Source organism: Rutidosis leptorrhynchoides, chromosome 8 (genome assembly GCF_046630445.1).
Source record: "Rutidosis leptorrhynchoides isolate AG116_Rl617_1_P2 chromosome 8, CSIRO_AGI_Rlap_v1, whole genome shotgun sequence".
Taxonomy (NCBI): Eukaryota; Viridiplantae; Streptophyta; class Magnoliopsida; order Asterales; family Asteraceae; genus Rutidosis; species Rutidosis leptorrhynchoides.
In genome coordinates, this window is record NC_092340.1 from 273181409 (window position 1) to 273200878 (window position 19470).

Consider the following 19470-nt stretch of genomic DNA (forward strand, 5'->3'; position numbering starts at 1 on the left):
CCGATCATGATAACACCAAATTGGAATCTACCATTTGAACTAATGTGCGATGCAAGTGATTTTGCAATGGGAGCCGTTTTAGGACAAAGGATTGAAAAACGATTTCAACCTATATATTATGCTAGTAAGACATTACAAGGAGCACAAACGAACTATACAACTACTGAAAAAGAACTCCTTGCTATTGTCTTTGCTTTTGACAAATTTCGATCATATCTCGTTCTAGCAAAAACGGTGGTCTATACCGACCATTCTGCTCTTAGATACCTATTTTCAAAACAAGATGCTAAACCAAAATTAATCCGTTGGATCTTACTCTTACAAGAGTTTGATATTGAAATCCGAGATAAAAAAGGAGCAGAAAATCTCGCCGCTGATCATCTTTCTCGTCTTGAAAATCCCGAATTAGAAGTTCTAAATGAATTAGCCATACAAGACAACTTTCCTGATGAATATCTATTGAAGATAGATTATAAAGAAATCCCATGGTTTGCAGACTATGCAAACTACTTAGTTTGTGGATTCCTTGAAAAAGGATTATCGTACCAAAGACGAAAGAAATTCTTCAGTGATATAAAACACTATTTCTGGGAAGATCCACATCTGTTTAAAAGTTGTCCTGATGGAATAATACGCCGATGTGTATTTGGAGATGAAGCTAGTAAAATTTTAAACCATTGTCACACAGGACCAACAGGAGGGCATTATGGGCCTCAACTAACAGCAAGAAAAGTTTATGATGCTGGATTCTATTGGCCAACAATTTACAAAGACGCACACCTTCTTTGTAAATCCTGTGATGCATGTCAAAGGGCCGGAAAAATAAGTCAACGTGATGAAATGCCACAAAATGTCATCCAAGTATGTGAAGTATTTGACATTTGGGGTATTGACTTTATGGGTCCATTTCCAAAATCTCATAATAATCTATATATACTCGTAGCCATTGATTATGTATCTAAATGGGCGGAAGCACAAGCTCTCCCAACTAACGATGCACGAGTTGTAGTCAATTTTTTAAAACATCTTTTTGCAAGGTTTGGAACACCGAAAGCTTTAATAAGTGATCGGGGTACTCATTTCTGTAATAATCAACTTGAGAAAGTTCTTAAAAGATATGGAGTAACTCATAAAATCTCCACCGCATATTATCCACAAACAAGTGGACAAGTTGAAAATACCAACCGAGCTTTAAAACGTATTCTAGAGAAAACCGTAGGATCAAATCCGAAGGAATGGTCCATTAAATTGGAGGATGCACTCTGGGCTTTTAGAACAGCCTACAAAACTCCAATTGGAACCACACCTTTTAGACTTGTTTATGGAAAAGCATGTCATCTTCCAGTAGAAATTGAACACAAAGCATTTTGGGCTTTGAAGACATGTAATCTTGATTTACATGAAGCCGGACGTCTACGATTAAGTCAACTAAATGAATTAGAAGAATTAAGACATGAAGCATACGAAAATTCGTTAATCTATAAAGAAAGAACGAAGAAATGGCATGATAAAAGAATCAGAAGTTCAAAAGAATTTAAAGAAGGAGACAGAATTCTTCTTTTCAATTCACGATTCAAGCTATTTCCTGGAAAATTGAAATCAAGATGGTCTGGACCATTCATAGTCAAAAGAGTTTTCCCATACGGAACGATAGAATTGATAAATTCAAATGGGATTGAATTTAAAGTTAATGGTCACAGAGTTAAACATTACATACATGGTCCGATGGAAGTCGACAACGAAGTTAATCACAATTTCGACACTACAGCTAACTAAGTGTGGGGAGAATCAAGTCTTTAAAGGATAATATGTATTTCTGTTAGAGTTAGATTGTCTGTTTTCGTGTAGTTCTCGAAAATGGAACCCGAATGGTCTTTCCCTAGCAGACCCTAAAGAACTAGTCTTCTCCCCCCATTCTGAATTTTTATTTTTTTTTAGGTTTTTACAAAATGAAGACTGCCTGTGAACTAAACCATGGTCTAATGCTACACGCTTTGATCACTAAACGTAATAATGACATACTCCCGAGTGAAATAGTATCAGTAATCAGAGAAAGAATGGACGGAGTTAGAAAAGAATCCAGATGCGAAGATAATAAGTTACAATTTGGTAAAGGAAAATCAAAATCCGCAGCGAAAAGAAGAGCACGACACCTAGAACGATGTCACAAATGCGAAAAATGGTCACATGGAGGTAAATGTTCAAATAATCAAACCTATTCAAATACCGAATTTGTTACTTTATGCAGAGACGGACCGTTCATATGTTTAGAAGAAAAGACACTGAATGCTCGAGGTTACGCCTATGTAGCCATGGAAAACCAATTAAACCGACTATCTTATGAATGGGATAGATCATATAACTAAGAAATCTATTTCACAGGTATGTCTGTACAGTTTTTATTTTTATTTTTATTTTTAACCTTTTGATAATAAACGCTAATTTGTTCGCTAAAAAGTATTAAATTGGTATTGAATAAAATTAGGTTTGGCGACCGAAATTATTGATATCATTCAAAAATTTATTACATCACTGCGAAATTTAACGTTTATTCTTAAGGTATAAATATCTTTAAACAATCAACCCAAAATATTTCAAAAATTCGTCATGAGTTAAATTAGGTCTTGGAACCGAAATTACTTTACCGAAAAGAGGGGCGCATATTTTTGATAATATTTGATTGATTAAAGTGGGATAAAAAGACAAAAAGATTTTTAATTTTATTTTTACCATATTTTTAAAATTAATATTTAAATCTTAAATTAATATTGTAAACTTTGTAAAAACAATATATTTAAAATTGTAAATATTTGAAAAATTAATATAAGTTTAATATGAATTTATAAATTTTTAAATTAAGTTTGGTGTAAATTTTTAATTTTTAAAATATTAATTTTTAATTTTATGCATTTCAAATTTTAAGTTTGGTGTGAATTTTTAATAATAATTTTGAATTTTATATTTAAGTTGTGTGAATTTAAAAACAAAAATTTACTTTATCTCATTAAGTTAAGAATATGATTTTTAAATTCGTCGTAAGTTGAAGACTAGGTCTTTGAACCGAAATTGCTTTACCCAAGGAAGGGACGAGAACTTTTATTATCATTATTTTTAATCTTATTGATTTAAAGTATGCCAAAAACATTAAAAAACCCAAAAATCTTAGCTTTTAAAACAATCGCTACAAAAAGACAAATTTTAAAATTTTGTCGAAGGACGGACTAGGACATCGATCCGAAACGACCTCGTCCTAAATAACAAGGGAAACAAAATTTTAAAATTAATTTCTTAATTGTTTTCAAAAGTTAATGATTTAAAAAAAAATAAAAAAAAAAAAATAACTCCGCGAGTCGCGGAGTTTGAAGTGTATTTTGCCGCGACTCGCGGAGGGACTAAAAATCAGAAAAAAATATAACCGAACAACAGATCAGTCCCAACCCTAAAACAATAAAAACACAGCGAAAACTGCTGCTAAAAACCCCGAAAAACCACCCAAAAACATCCCAAAAATACCAATTTTTAACCGTTAATCACCAAATTTTTTGCTAAAATCATGTTGAGAAGGATGCTATCTAAGAATTACTCAAGAAAAACGGTAAATTTCTACACCTAAACACCATTTAATCCGAAATTTGATCTTCTTGAGCTATTTTTTCCCCAATTTGATTTTGATGCTTTTTAGTGTAATTAAGCTTAAATTGTTTATGTATTATGCTTGTATAACCTAGATTGATGCTGTTTAACATAATTAGAAGCCTTAAACTTCAAATTTTGAGTAATCTAGGGTTTGTGTTCTTGAGCAAATTTGGGGCTTTTTGATATAAACAGGTTATGGCCGATTTTTGTCATGAATTGTTGCTAAATTGAGTAGTGTAACATGTCTAGGTAGTTAAATGATCCAAACTTTGAGCCTAAACATGATTTTGAGAATTAAAGTGGATTTTTTCAAGTCTAAAATTCATGAACTTGATTTTTGAAAGATAATGCCATTTGAGACTTGTTTAATTGCTAGTAATGATTATTTTGACATGTTATTTGAGTTGAATGCTTATGAACTTGGCGAACATTTTCGTATATGCTTATTTGAAAAGGTGTAGATTTGATGAAAATATGAAAATGAGCTCAAGTTTGATATAAATTGATAATGTCATTGTAATTATTTTGATTGATGATTTTGCTGACACTAATGCATATTTGGATGCACAAAAATTGTGTTTGATGTGTTTTGCAGAATGAAAGGGGTGAATCTTCATCCCAAGCCCGCAATGCTCCTGCTGAGAATTTGGAACAACAGGAGGTGGATAACTACTACAAGCAGGATGTACCTCATCCAGTCATGACCTTTTCTGATATGCACTTGGAAGAGTTGCACCCGAACCTGAGATTTGACAGACTTTGGATAGATTATCCAAAATATCAAAGGGGTTTGCATACTCTTCATTCCAAGGTTGTTGAGATACCGAGGGTCATAGAATGGGGACCCTTAGAAGCTGTAGAATTGGCCGGGCCAATTAGGGAATTACTTGTACAGAGGTATGGTAATTCTTCTTTTAATGACTGGGTATGTTTATTCACCATACGTAGACCTGTATATAAAGTATGGTGTGAAGAATTGTTATGTAGTATAGAGTTGAATGATCGGGTAGCTAGTTTAACCGATCGTTCTTTTATTAGATTTTTGTTAGGCGGTTCGATGCGCCACATGTCTTTACTGGACATGGCTCAGGCTTTACGTATATATACGCCTGAGGAATTAGCGTCTGCCGATTGTAGAGGATTGATACTAAACGGTAGAAAGATAGATGAAAATTTTGATACACACGGTGTGTGGAGTCAAATGACAAGCCATCACCGTTTCAAAGGGGGAAATTACTCTTATTTGGATATAGATAGAGCCGAATTAAGAGTGATACATAGGTTTTTAGCTAATTCGATTACACAAAGGGGTAAAAACAAGGAAAAAGTAAATGAACAGGATTTGTTTTACCATATGTGTATTCGAGACCCACAAAGCGCTGTAAGTATACCATATTGTGTGGGTTATTATTTATCAGCTATGGTTCGGGGGATGCGACCACATAGCATAATAGGAGGTGGAATTTTTATTACTTTGATTGGTGAATATCTCGGTGTGGATATAAGTCGGGGGGGATTATTAGTAGAAGAACCAGAACCCCGCGATACTATAGGTTTAAATGTATACCATGGTGCGAAAGTTTTGAAGAGGCGAAATAACGCCGCAGTACGATACCATGGTAGACATCCACAGGTGGAGAGAAACCAGCAGCAAGGTAATGTAGGAGGGGGGAATGAGATGCAAGAAATGCATAGGTTTATAGCTTCTCAGGAATACGAAAATGCTAGACAGAGAGCATTTGAAGATTGGCAAGTTCATCAGAACCAGATCATAGCTCATTGCCAACATATAGGTAGAAACTATATTCCTACACCGAAACCCGTCTTCCCTCCTTGGTCTATAGAGATGCAGCCACCATATCCTACGTATGACCCTGCCGAAGCATTCTATAGCACTTATGGTTATGCCTGGAACCCCTATTGGTACCAATATCATCCTTAGTTTACTTATTATTATTTTTTTTTTGTAATTTGTAATTATTGATACGTTTAATACTTTTGTTAATATTGTAATCATTTTTATAATTATCTAACTTTTATTCTTAGATTTTAATAATTTTTGAATGTGGGGTAATATACCAAACTTCAAAAATATGTATATATGTTTGCAGTTTATCTTATGTACACAACAGGGTAAAACAACGCATTTTCAAAGACTGGCATTAAGTTCAGCAAAAGCAACTAATTTTGACGACAAGATGCAAAATATATGTGAAATAACAACAAGACGGAATGAACAAATGATGTGCACCATTTATCATTCAGCAAACAAACGCCAATATATTTGGAAACTTTGGTAAAATTTAATCATTTTCACACTAATCACCCTCAATAATTTAAATTGTTACTGATTTCTTGCAAATGAGGGCATTGCAAGATCTTAAGTGTGGGAAGGGGTTAAATTCTTTCGGATTTTAAAATTTTTATCTTAAACTTAAATTCTTTCGGATTTTAAAATTTTTATCTTAAACACTTGGTTACCATTAAAAAAAACTAGTAAAGCAGTAGTTGTATTAGAATCTAGTGCTCTCTGATAATAAAGAACAGCCCTAGTCTTATATACTAACTACCCAATTCTAGTAAAATTTTAAAAAAAAAAAAAAAAAATTTCAATTAAATGAATTCAAAATCATGTTATACATATTTATGAACGATAAAACTAGGTTTTAACACCGAAATTATTGTTACCTCGGAAAGGACATAAATTGAGAAACAAACTAAAATGTTAAAATTCATTTAAAATGGAATAGATGACGATAAAAAGGAAAATAAAAAGCCAAGTGTGGGAAAATTTACCAAGTTATTTTAAACATATGTCACATATATCTGTAACAAATAACTGAAAATACTTTTGCAATGGACTAAACTAAACTGTTTTACCCGATGAAAGAAAAGAAGAGATGGATCTACATGATGAATCAATTCCATCATTAAAAGGAAGTAAAGTCTTCCGAAAAAGAAACGCGTTTCTTGATTTAGGTCATGAAGTTGTCGTCCAGACCAGCTGTAGGTTGACGAAAAATCTAGAAAAGTCATCACTAAAATCAGCAGGAAATCCACGGACCTCAGCATTAAACAGGGTCGCCAAGTGGTCAGATTTATCCTAACCATGAGAAGGATTTATCTCGTACAATGGGGGACACCATGCAAATTAGCTGGATAAGACTAATGAATCAGATCCCCAGAAAGGATAATCTCCTTAAAGATTAAAAATCAGCTTTTAAGACTGATATTACTCAATCCTAGAGATTGACCTTAAAGATTGAGAATTCAAACTCATGGAATTCAATGATATCTAAACTCGAGCTTAAACGAGAAAATATTTTGATCAAAATTACAAACCGATTTGTTTTCTGAAAACCCTATTTTCAATGCATTCATTACCATTGAACGTAAAATCCTAGGAATTCACCTGGAATTCATTAGGTCACCTGAACCAAATCGGGTGTCAACCGTAAGAACGGTGGTTGCATAGTGGTCAAAGACAGGACCTTGTGCCAGACCGAAAAAATTATAAGGGTGAGCTTTACTATTGCTCCTACCAAGGATAGTAATTGCGTCCGACACGTTATAGACCATAATTAAAAGCATGTCAGGGGACATTGCCTTAACAGTTGCTTGTTCAACGCTTTCCTTTACAACCGGACGGTAGTTTACCGAAAGGTAATATACGGGACAAGTAAACTGGACGTGTTGCTTTCCAAATACAAGGTTAGCAAGTGGGTGACACAAAACCGCAAGTTTTGAGCTAAAATTTTCAAATCTGAAACCCACCAAACCCACAAAAATATTTTGCAAACACCGGTAAAGGGTTATTCCGGAAAACTTATCTAGGGTAAAAACTAGATTTCAAAAGATCAAATGTTTTCATAAAGATCCAATTTCCTTAATGGATCTAAATTTTTATAGTCATTTGGGACTGTAAACCATATCGTTACTACCATTGTTTATACCGCCGTATAGAAATCACTGATGTACAAAGTGTGAAGAATAAAGAAGTGATTCTAGTATTTCAAGACGATATTGCTTGAGGACAAGCAACGCTCAAGTGTGGGAATATTTGATAATGCTAAAAACGAACATATATTTCATAGCATTATTCCTCAAGAAAGACAAGCTTTTAGTTGCAATTGTTCTATTTACAAGAGATATTCGTTTAAATAATAAAAGGTGAAGACAAAAGACAGATTCGACGAATTGAAGACGCAAACGACCAAAAAGCTCAAAAGTACAAAAGACAATCAAAAAGGTTCCAATTATTGATAAGAAATGTCTCGAAATTACAAGAGTACAAGATTCAAAACGCAAAGTACAAAATATAAAATTGTACGCAAGGACGTTCGAAAATCCGGAACCGGGACCAGAGTCAACTCTTAACGCTCGACGCAACGGACTAAAAATTACAAGTTAACTATGTATATAAATATAATATAATATATAATTAATTATATTAATTATATATATATTATATATATAATAAAAACCGTCGGCAGAGAAAGACTCCAAGATGTGAGCTGAAATTTCAAACTCCGCGACTTGCGAAGTTTGAAGGCTAAATTCACCGCGAGTCGCGGAGCCCCAAAATTGAAAACTGCCTATAAAGCCAACCGAATTCTGATCAAAATCATCATCTTTTTCTTCTCTTATCATACATAAAATTTATATATATATATATAATTTATATTTTAATTTTAATTATAATTCTAATAATAAGGGTATGTTAACGAATGTTGTAAGGGTGTAAGTCGAAATTCTGTCCGTGTAACGCTACGCTATTTTTAATCATTGTAAGTTATGTTCAACCTTTTTACATTAATGTCTCGTAGCTAAGTTATTATTATGCTTATTTAAAACGAAGTAATCATGATGTTGGGCTAATTACTAAAATTGGGTAATTGGGCTTTATACCATAATTGGGGTTTGGACAAAAGAACGACACTTGTGGAAATTAGACTATGGGCTATTAATGGGCTTTATATTTGTTTAACTAAATGATAGTTTGTTAATGTTAATATAAAGATTTACAATTGGGCGTCCCTATAAATTACCATATACACTCGATCGGACACGATGGGCGGGGTATTTATATGTACGAATAATCGTTCATTTAACGGGACACGGGAATGGATTAATAGCCACTAGAATAATTAAAACAGGGGTGAAATTACATTCAAGGGTGTAGTAAAACCTTGGTTTACACACAGTCGATAACCTGGTGTATTCATTAAACAAAGTATTAAAACCTTGTTACAATTCGAATCCCCAATTAGTTGGAATATTTAACTTCGGGTATAAGAATAATTTGATGAGGACACTCGCACTTTATATTTATGACTGATGGACTGTTATGGACAAAAACCAGACGGACATATTAAATAATCCAGGACAAAGGACAATTAACCCATGGGCATAAAACTAAAATCAACACGTCAAACATCATGATTACGGAAGTTTAAATAAGCATAATTCTTTTATTTCATATTTAATTTCCTTTATTTTATATTTAATTGCACTTCTAATTATCGCACTTTTATTTATTGTTATTTAATCGCACTTTTAATTATCGTACTTTTTAATTATCGTAAGTTTATTTTATCGCACTTTTATTATTCGCAATTTCATTATCGTTATTTACTTTACGCTTTAATTTAAGTCTTGTATTTATTTTATATTTTACATTAGGTTTTAACTGCGACTAAAGTCTTAAAATCGACAAACCGGTCATTAAACGGTAAAAACCCCCCTTTATAATAATAATATTACTTATATATATATTTGTATTTTTAATAAAAGTAAACTAATATAGCGTTGAGCTTTGTTTAAAGATTTCCCTGTGGAACGAACCGGACTTACTAAAAACTACACTACTGTACGATTAGGTACACTGCCTATAAGTGTTGTAGCAAGGTTTAAGTATATCCATTCTATAAATAAATAAATATCTTGTGTAAAATTGTATCGTATTTAATAGTATTTCCTGCTAAAATTAATAACTATTTTATATACACCTCGCATAACTAAAATTAAGAACGGGCTGTTTTGGGTTAGTTAATTAAAAACTATGATAAACTTTGATTTAAAAGTTGTTATTCTGAGAAAATGATTTTTATTATGAACATGAAACTATATCCAAAAATTATGGTTAAACTCAAAGCGGAAGTATGTTTTCTAAAATGGTCATCTAGACGTCGTTCTTTCGACTGAAATGACTACCTTTACAAAAAACGACTTGTAACTTATTTTTCCGACTATAAACCTATACTTTTTCTGTTTAGATTCATAAAATAGAGTTCAATATGAAACCATAGCAATTTGATTCACTCAAAACGGATTTAAAATGAAGAAGTTATGGGTAAAACAAGATTGGATAATTTTTCTCATTTTAGCTACGTGAAAATTGGTAACAAATCTATTCCAACCATAACTTAATCAACTTGTATTGTATATTATGTAATCTTGAGATACCATAGACACGTATACAATGTTTCGACCTATCATGTCGACACATCTATATATATTTCGGAACAACCATAGACACTCTATATGTGAATGTTGGAGTTAGCTATACAGGGTTGAGGTTGATTCCAAAATATATATAGTTTGAGTTGTGATCAATACTGAGATACGTATACACTGGGTCGTGGATTGATTCAAGATAATATTTATCGATTTATTTCTATACATCTAACTGTGGACAACTAGTTGTAGGTTACTAACGAGGACAGCTGACTTAATAAACTTAAAACATCAAAATATATTAAAAGTGTTGTAAATATATTTTGAACATACTTTGATATATATGTATATATTGTTATAGGTTCGTGAATCAACCAGTGGCCAAGTCTTACTTCCCGACGAAGTAAAAATCTGTGAAAGTGAGTTATAGTCCCACTTTTAAAATCTAATATTTTTGGGATGAGAATACATGCAGGTTTTATAAATGATTTACAAAATAGACACAAGTACGTGAAACTACATTCTATGGTTGAATTATTGAAATCGAATATGCCCCTTTTTATTAAGTCTGGTAATCTAAGAATTAGGGAACAGACACCCTAATTGACGCGAATCCTAAAGATAGATCTATTGGGCCTAACAAACCCCATCCAAAGTACCGGATGCTTTAGTACTTCGAAATTTATATCATATCCGAAGGGTGTCCCAGAATGATGGGGATATTCTTAAAAAATGCATCTTGTTATTGTCGGTTACCAGGTGTTCACCATATGAATGATTTTTATCTCTATGTATGGGATGTGTATTGAAATATGAAATCTTGTGGTCTATTGTTACGATTTGATATATATAGGTTAAACCTATAACTCACCAACATTTTTGTTGACGTTTAAAGCATGTTTATTCTCAGGTGAAGATGTGAGTAACAATGAAGAAGTTACACCACCACCACTAACAGAGTATGTAAAGCCAGTGGTGGTACCATACAGACCACCCATCCCATTTCCAAGAAAAGGAGTTGAGTATGAGCAAGTAATAGGTAATAAAGTTTGTGATACCTCTGGCAAGAAGAAGAAGAATAAGAAAGTGCAAGAAACAAAAACCGTAAAGATAAACTCGGTGAAGACAGTTCCACCAAAACCTCCACCCAGGTTGGGTGATCCGGGTGAATTTATTGTTCCTTGTCTACTTAGTGATTGTGTCATGTATGATGCACTAGCAGATTTAGGTGCGAGTGTGAGTGTTATGCCTCTTTCATTATATAAGAGATTAGGAGTAGGTGAGTTAAGTCTAACGGAAATGAGTGTTCGACTCTTTGATCAAACCTTTAGGCACCCGGTTGGAATTGCTAACAACCTACCCGTTCAAATGAGTAATTTAACCTTTCTAGTCGAATTTGTTGTCATTGACATAGAAGAGGACTCAAACATTCCTCTAATTTTAGGTCGACCATTCTTAGCTTCCATCAGGGCGTTATTTGATGTAAGAGAGGGTATAATGACACTTAGTAATGATGAAAAATTGATCACCTTTGTGAGTCGAAAGGCTAAATCTCCACCAACCAAAACCGTTGAACCAACAAAAATGATTGGTAAGAACCATATTGTTTTACCAACTCCAACGGTAGTGCTTAGCAATAATAAAATGCCTAAGTGTGGGGAAGATTAAGTAACACCTAATGATGACCTGATAACAAAGAACCCCGTTGTTGATACAAAATTAAATGACTCCGTTATTAACAGTTCAATGAAGAAACTTATTAAACGGATTCGCGATGCTAGAACTAAGGGGAACTTTAAGTTATGTAACCGGTTAGTATCCAATCTATCGCCTAAAGAAAAGGCGAAACTAGTTGAATTTGTGGATATTACACAGGAATACGACCAATGGCTTAAAGCAAAAGTCACAGATATGCAAGTTGATTATGGTCTAAGAGAAATTGACGATGAGGTTAATCACAATTTCGACACCACAGCTACCTAAGTGTGAGGAGATTCAAATGTTCTAAAAAGAAAACGCTGTCTAGAGTTAGTTGTTCTGTTCTCGTGTAGTTCTGAGAATGGAATTCGATTGGTCTTTTCTACTAGCAGACACTAAAGAACTAGTTTTCTCCCCCCATTCTGAATTTTTGTTTGTAGGTTTTGTATGAAATTAATATGCATTTTTAAATTTAAGTTTTGTGTGAATTTAAAAATAAAAATTACTTTATTTCATTAAGTTTAAAAAATGATTTCTAAAATTCATCGTAAGTTGAAGACTAGGTCATAGAACCGAAATTGCTTTACCCGAGGGCGGGGCGAAAAATTTTGTTATCATTATTTTTAATTTTATTAATCTAAAGTATACCAAAAAAAATTTAAAAAACCAAAAATCTTTACTTTTAAAAAAATCGCTTTAAAAACGACAAATTTTAAATTTTGTCGAGGGACGGACTAGGTAAACATACCGAAACTACCTAAAGTAAAAGGAAACAAAATTTTAAAAAATTATTCATTTAAATTGTTTTAATAAATAAAGGTTTTATTAAATATATATATATATATATATATATATTATATATATGTTTGTAGTTTATCTTATGTACAAAACTGGGTAACACATCGCATTTTCAAAGACTGACATTAAAGTTCAGCAAAAGCTACTAATTTTAACGATAAGACGCAAAACATATGTGAAATTACAACAAAAAGAATGAACGATGAGGCGCGCCATCTATCATTCGACGAGCTTAGAAATTTCAAACTGGGTATTTTTAATCACTTTTCTACACTAATCACCCTCATGAATTTATAATTATAGTCCGATTTCATGCAAATGAGGGCATTGCATGATCTCAAGTGTGGGGAAGGGTTATAAATTCTCTCCGGTTTACACTTAGTTTAATTGCCAAATTTTGTGAAAATTTGAAAAATTTTCAACTAAATGAATTCAAAATTATGTTTATATATATTTATGAACGATAAAACTAGGTGTTAATGCCGAAATTATTGTTACCTCGGAGAGAACATAAATGGAGAAACAACCCAAAACGTTAGAATTCATTTAAAATGAAATAGAGGAGAATCAAAAGGCAAAGAAAAAAAAAAGCTAAGTGTGGGAAGAATTTACCAAGTTATTTAAAACACATATCACATATGTTTGTACAAGATTATTACAGGTACTTTTGTTTTGAACGATTTTAATCAGTTTTACCTAATTTACTGTAATATATTTGAAAGAAAGATGGATCTGCACGATGAATCAATTCCATCATTAAAAGGAAGTAAAGTCTTCCGAAAAAGACACGCGCTTCTTGATTTAGGTCAGGAAGTTGTTGTCCAGACCAGCTGTAGGTTGACGAAAAATCTAGAAAAGTCATCTCTAAAATCAGCTGGAAATCCACGGACCTCAGCATCAAACAGGGTCGCCAAGTGGTCAGACTTATCCTAACCATGAGAGGATCTGTCTCGTAAAATGGGGAGGGCGCCGTGCAAATTAGCTTGATAAGACTAATGAATCAGACCCCCAGAAAGGATAATCTACTTAAAGATTAAAAATCAGCTTTTAAGCATGATATTACTCAATCCTTGAGATTGACTTTTAAAGATTGAGAATTACAAACTCATGGAATTCAATGATATCTAAACTCAAGCTTGAACGAGAAAATATTTTGATCAAATTACAAACCGATTTGTTTTCTGAAAACCCATTTTTAATGCATTCATTACCATTGAACGTAAAATCCTAGGAATTCACCTGGAATTCATTAGGTCACTGAACCAAATCGAGTGTCAACCGTAAGAACGGTGGTTGCATAGCATGGTCGAAGACATGACCTTGTGCCAGACCGAAAAACTATAGGGTGATCTTTACTATTGCTCCTACAAAGGATAGTAATTGCATCCGACACGATATAGACCATAATCAAAAGCATGTCACGGGACATTGCCTTAACAGTTGCTTGTTCAACGCTTTCCTTTACAACCGGACGGTAGTTTACCGAAAGGTAATATACGGAGCAAGTATACTGGACGTGTTGCTTTCCTAATACAAGGTTAGCAAGTGGGTGACACAAAACCATAAGTTTTGAGCTAAAATTTTCAAATCTGAAACCCACAAAACCCACAAAAATAATTTGCAAACACCGGTGAAGGGTTATTTCGGAAAACTTATCTAGGGTAAAAGCTAGATTGAATTTTCAAAAAGATCAAATGTTTTCATAAAGATCCAAATTCCTAAAGGATCTAAATTTTCATAGTCATGTGGGACTGTAAACCACAACGTTACTATCATTGTTCATACCGCTGTATTAAAATCACTGATGTACAAAGTGTGAAGAATAAAGAAGTGATTCAAGTATGTTTATATTCAAGTTCTATATTGCTTGAGGACAAGCAACGCTCAAGTGTGGAAATATTATAATGCTAAAACCGAACATATATTTCATAGCATTATCCCTCAAGAAAGACAATCTTTTAGTTGCAATTGTTCTATTTACAAGTGATATTCGTTTAAATAATAAAAAGTGAAGACAAAAGACAGATTCGACGATTTGAAGACGCAAACGACCAAAAAGCTAAAAAGTACAAAGTACAATCAAAGTGGTTCAATTTATTGATAAGAAACGTCTAAAAGTTACAAGAGTACAAGCCGCAAAACGCAAAGTACAAGATATTAAATAGTACGAAAGGACGTTCGAAAATCCGAAACCGGGACATGAACCAACTTTAAACGCGTGACGCAACGGAGCTAAAATGACAAGTCAACTATACACATGAATATAATATAATATATAAATAATTCTTAAAATTATATATATATTATATTATATATTAAAAACCGTCGGCAAACTAGCAAACAAGCGAATGTGAGCTGTCCCAGGGGGCCATGCGATCGCATGGCCAGACAGTGTTAAATCCATGCGGTCGCATGGCTTCCTGTAGCATGCCACATTCTATAAAAAGCACGAGTTCTGGCCGAAATATACACAATATTCAATACCTCTCAGTCTCTATGATATATATATATATATATATATATATATATATATATATTATATATATATATATATATATATATATATATATAATTTTAATTTTAATTTTAGTTTAAGATTAATAATAATAAGGTTATGTTAGCGAATGTTGTAAGTGTGTAAGTCAAAATTCTATCTGTGTAACGCTACGCGATTAATACTCATTGTAAGTTATGTTCAACCTTTTTAAATTAATGTCTCGTAGCTAAGTTATTATTATGCTTATTTAAGCCGAAGTAATCGTGATGTTGGGCTAAATATTAAAGACGGGGTAATTGGGCTTTGTACCATAATTGGGGTTTAGACAAAAGAACGACACTTGTGGAAATTGGACTATGGGCTATTAATGGTCTTTATATTAACTAAACGATATCTCGTTAATTTAATATAAAGGTTACAATTTGACGTATCTATATATAACCACATACGCTTAATCGGGTACGGTGGGCGGGATATCTATAAATACGAATTATCGTTCATTTTACCGGACACGGGGATTAATAGTTAATGGACTCATTAAAACAGGGGTGGATTACATTCAAGGGTAATTGGTGTAATTGTTAACAAAGTAGTAAAACCTTGGATTACACGCAGTCGATAACCTGGTGTATTCATTAAACAAAGTATTAAGACCTTGTTACAATTCGAATCCCCAATTAGTTGGAATATTTGACTTCGGACATAAGGATAATTTGACGAAGACTCTCGCACTTTATAATTATGACCGATGGACTATTATGGACAAAACCGTATGGACATATCGAATAATCCAGGACAAAGGACAATTAACCCATGGTAATAGACTAAAATCAACACGTCGAACATCATGATTACGGAAGTTTAAATAAGCATGATTCCTTTATTTTATATCTCATCGCACTTTTATTTACTGTCATTTTATTTATCGCACTTTTAATTATCGTACTTTTTAATTATCGCAATTTTATTTACTGTCATTTTATTTATCGCACTTTTAATTAACGTACTTTTTAATTATCGTAATTTTATTTACTGTCATTTTATTTATCGCACTTTAATTTATCGCACTTTAATTATCATCATTTACTTTACGCTTTAAATTAAGTTATATTTATTAGGTTTTAATTATGACTAAAGTTTTAAATCAACAAACCGGCCATTAAACGGTAAAAACCACCTTTTATAATAATAATAATAATACTTATACATATATATATATATATATATATATATATATATATATATATATATATATTTATATTTATACAAATATAGTTTTTAAAAATATAGCGTTAAACTTGGCTGGCTCCCTGTGGAACGAACCGGACTTACTAAAAAATACACTACTGTACGATTAGGTACACTGCCTATAAGTGTTGTAGCAAGGTTTAGGTATATCCACTCTATAAATAAATAAATAACTTGTGTAAAATTGTATCGTATTTAATAGTATTTCGCAATAAAAATATAACTATTTCGTATACGCTGCTGCACACATCAGGGATGTTACTCCCGATAGGCCTACCCCTAATAATTAAGAATGCATTTAACGAGCAAATAAAAATATCACTGTAGGGACTTAGTCAGACATAGCCGGGTATAGCATAGTTTAACAATTGGTACTTGTGTCTAAATTGTAAATAGTAAAAGTAGCATGTGTCTCACCCCAAAAAGTTAAATAAGTTTGCTAGCAATTAAGAGAGGGGCTATGAGTTCACCTTAGTAAGCATATGAGAGATTGTTATTCCTCGAAATAGAATAGTTGGGTGAACGTGAGCAGAAAGTCAACCTAATGACATTTTAAGAGTAGTTAAATGTTTTTGCCCAAGTTTAAGTTTAAGTATGCAAGTGTTTAAGTATAGTTTGTTTTACTATGTTTCCATTCTTAGTATGTTTCCACTTTTAGTAAGTTTCTACTTTTAGTAAGTTAGTGTTGAACAGTAGTGAGTTGTCCTTAGCAAATCTACCACTTATTAAGTGTGAAAGTAACTAAGTGTATGATTACTATATTCGGGTTGATATTGTGCACCATACCCAAACATCTATGCCACCGCCGAGTCACTAGAATGACCAATTGTTACCGGTTGGCCCAGGATTTCTCGACCAAAATCTAAGTTTGGCATTCGAAATCCACAAGCGTCTCGTAGTGGTACCAAGGATCACCCTAGGCCTTAAGCAGCGTCGACGTTCGAGCAAATTTACAATATCGTATATGTTATAACCTTATAATATAAGTGTTATGATATAAGTAGTACACTATAAGTGTTAATAGTAGTATAGGTGTGTAAGTAGTAGTATGTAGTATAGTATAAGTAGTATTAAGTGAATGATTTGTAGTATTAGGGTTAAGTAGTAACTAAGTGTATGATTACTATAGTCGGGTTGATATTGTGCACCATACCCAAACATCTATGCCACCGCCGAGTCACTAGGATGACCAATTGTTACCGGTTGGCCCAGGATTTCTCGACCAAAATCTAAGTTTGGCATTCGAAATCCACAAGCGTCCCATACTGGTACCAAGGATCACCCTAGGCCTTAAGCAACGTCGACGTTCGAGCAAATTTACAATATCGTATACGTTATAACCTTATAATATAAGTGTTATGATATAAGTAGTACACTATAAGTGTTAATAGTAGTATAGGTGTGTAAGTAGTAGTATGTAGTATAGTATAAGTAGTATTAAGTGATTGATTTGTAGTATTAGGGTTAAGTAGTAAGTAGTATTAATTAATTAGGTTTAATTAATTAAGGTAGTATTAATGATTAGGGTTTAGTAAAGTAATGATTGGGTAATGATTATTAGGGTTAGATAATAAATGTTTAGGGTTTAGGTAGTAAATTAGGGTTTGATAATTTAGGGTTTTATTTATTTAATGTTTATGAATATATATGTATATCGTATATGTGTATATATATATAGTTTTTATTTTTTTATATACCGTATATATATATATATATATATATATATATATATATATGTATATGTATATATATGTATATATAGAGAATATATATTTTTTTTGTACATATATATATATATATATATATATATATATATATATATATATATATATATATATATATATATATATATATATATATATATATATATATGTAAACCGCATATGTATATATAGCATGTATATATTTGTTTCCTTTTTTAAATGCTAACAAATCTCTAACAAATCTTTAGGGTTCTTAAAGATAAAAAAAAATCCTTTTTTTTTATAAAAACCGTAGGTGTTTATGTATGAACATGTTATATTTTTTTTACATGAATAATATGAATGTTAAGATCATGCATGAATGTAATTATGAAAACATGAATTGAAAGTAGGATTTAAAAGAGTTGGATCTAGGGTTTTTACCTTGATGAACGATGATGAAGATTAACAAGAAAAGTTGAAGATGACTTGAAGATGAAGATCAAAACCCTTGAATAACGAAGAACACCTTGAATATCTATGAAGAACGCGAAGAACGAGCTTGAAGATCACTTGAAAACCTTGAAGATCTTGATGATGATTTCGATGGTGGTGGTGGTTTCGGTTTTTTGGCAGAAATTAGGAGAGGGAGAGAGAGATTTAGAGTTTTTGTGTGATGAATGAGATGAGAAAAACCTAAACCCTTGCACCTCCTTTTATACTTGAGCTAGGAAGGATCTAGAATTAGGGTTTTAGTTAGGTTTTCTTAGGGAATAAGTTAGGTTTATGGAGGAGGTGTTTTGGGCCGAAATTGAGAGGGGTAAGATGGTCATTTTCCCCTTTTTTTTTATTAAAAAATTCGGCTAGGGTTTTAAAAGAAAGGGTTTGGAACTTTTTCGTTTTAAACCTTGTACTTTAGATTAGCTTAAATGGTTCCAAACTTGTTCAAGATTAATTTTGTTATATACATTAAGCTTTAGTTTATTACATTTTGTTCATGGAAGTTAATTGGCTTATTATTTACATCTTTTATTAACTTATCAATTATTGCACCAAGTTAATTAATATGTTTTATAACTTTTAATACTTAACAATTATTGATTAAAGTTTAATCGTTAAGTTTTAATTATATTGTTAGGACATTAAATATTGGAAACATATAGAATGGAAAAATGAGGGTCGTTATATTTGGCATACTTTAGATCTTTAAGATTAAAAATAATGATAACAAAATTTGTCGTCCCGCCCTTGGGTAAAGCAATTTCGGTTTCATAACCTAGTCTTTAACTCACGACGCATTTTAGAAATCATTTTTTTATATAATGAAATAAAGTAAATTTTGTTTTTAAATTCACACAAAACTTAAATTTAAAATGCATATTAATAAAATTTCATATAAATATTATTAATATTTATATACATTAGTTTTATAAAATTATATTAAATTATATTTAT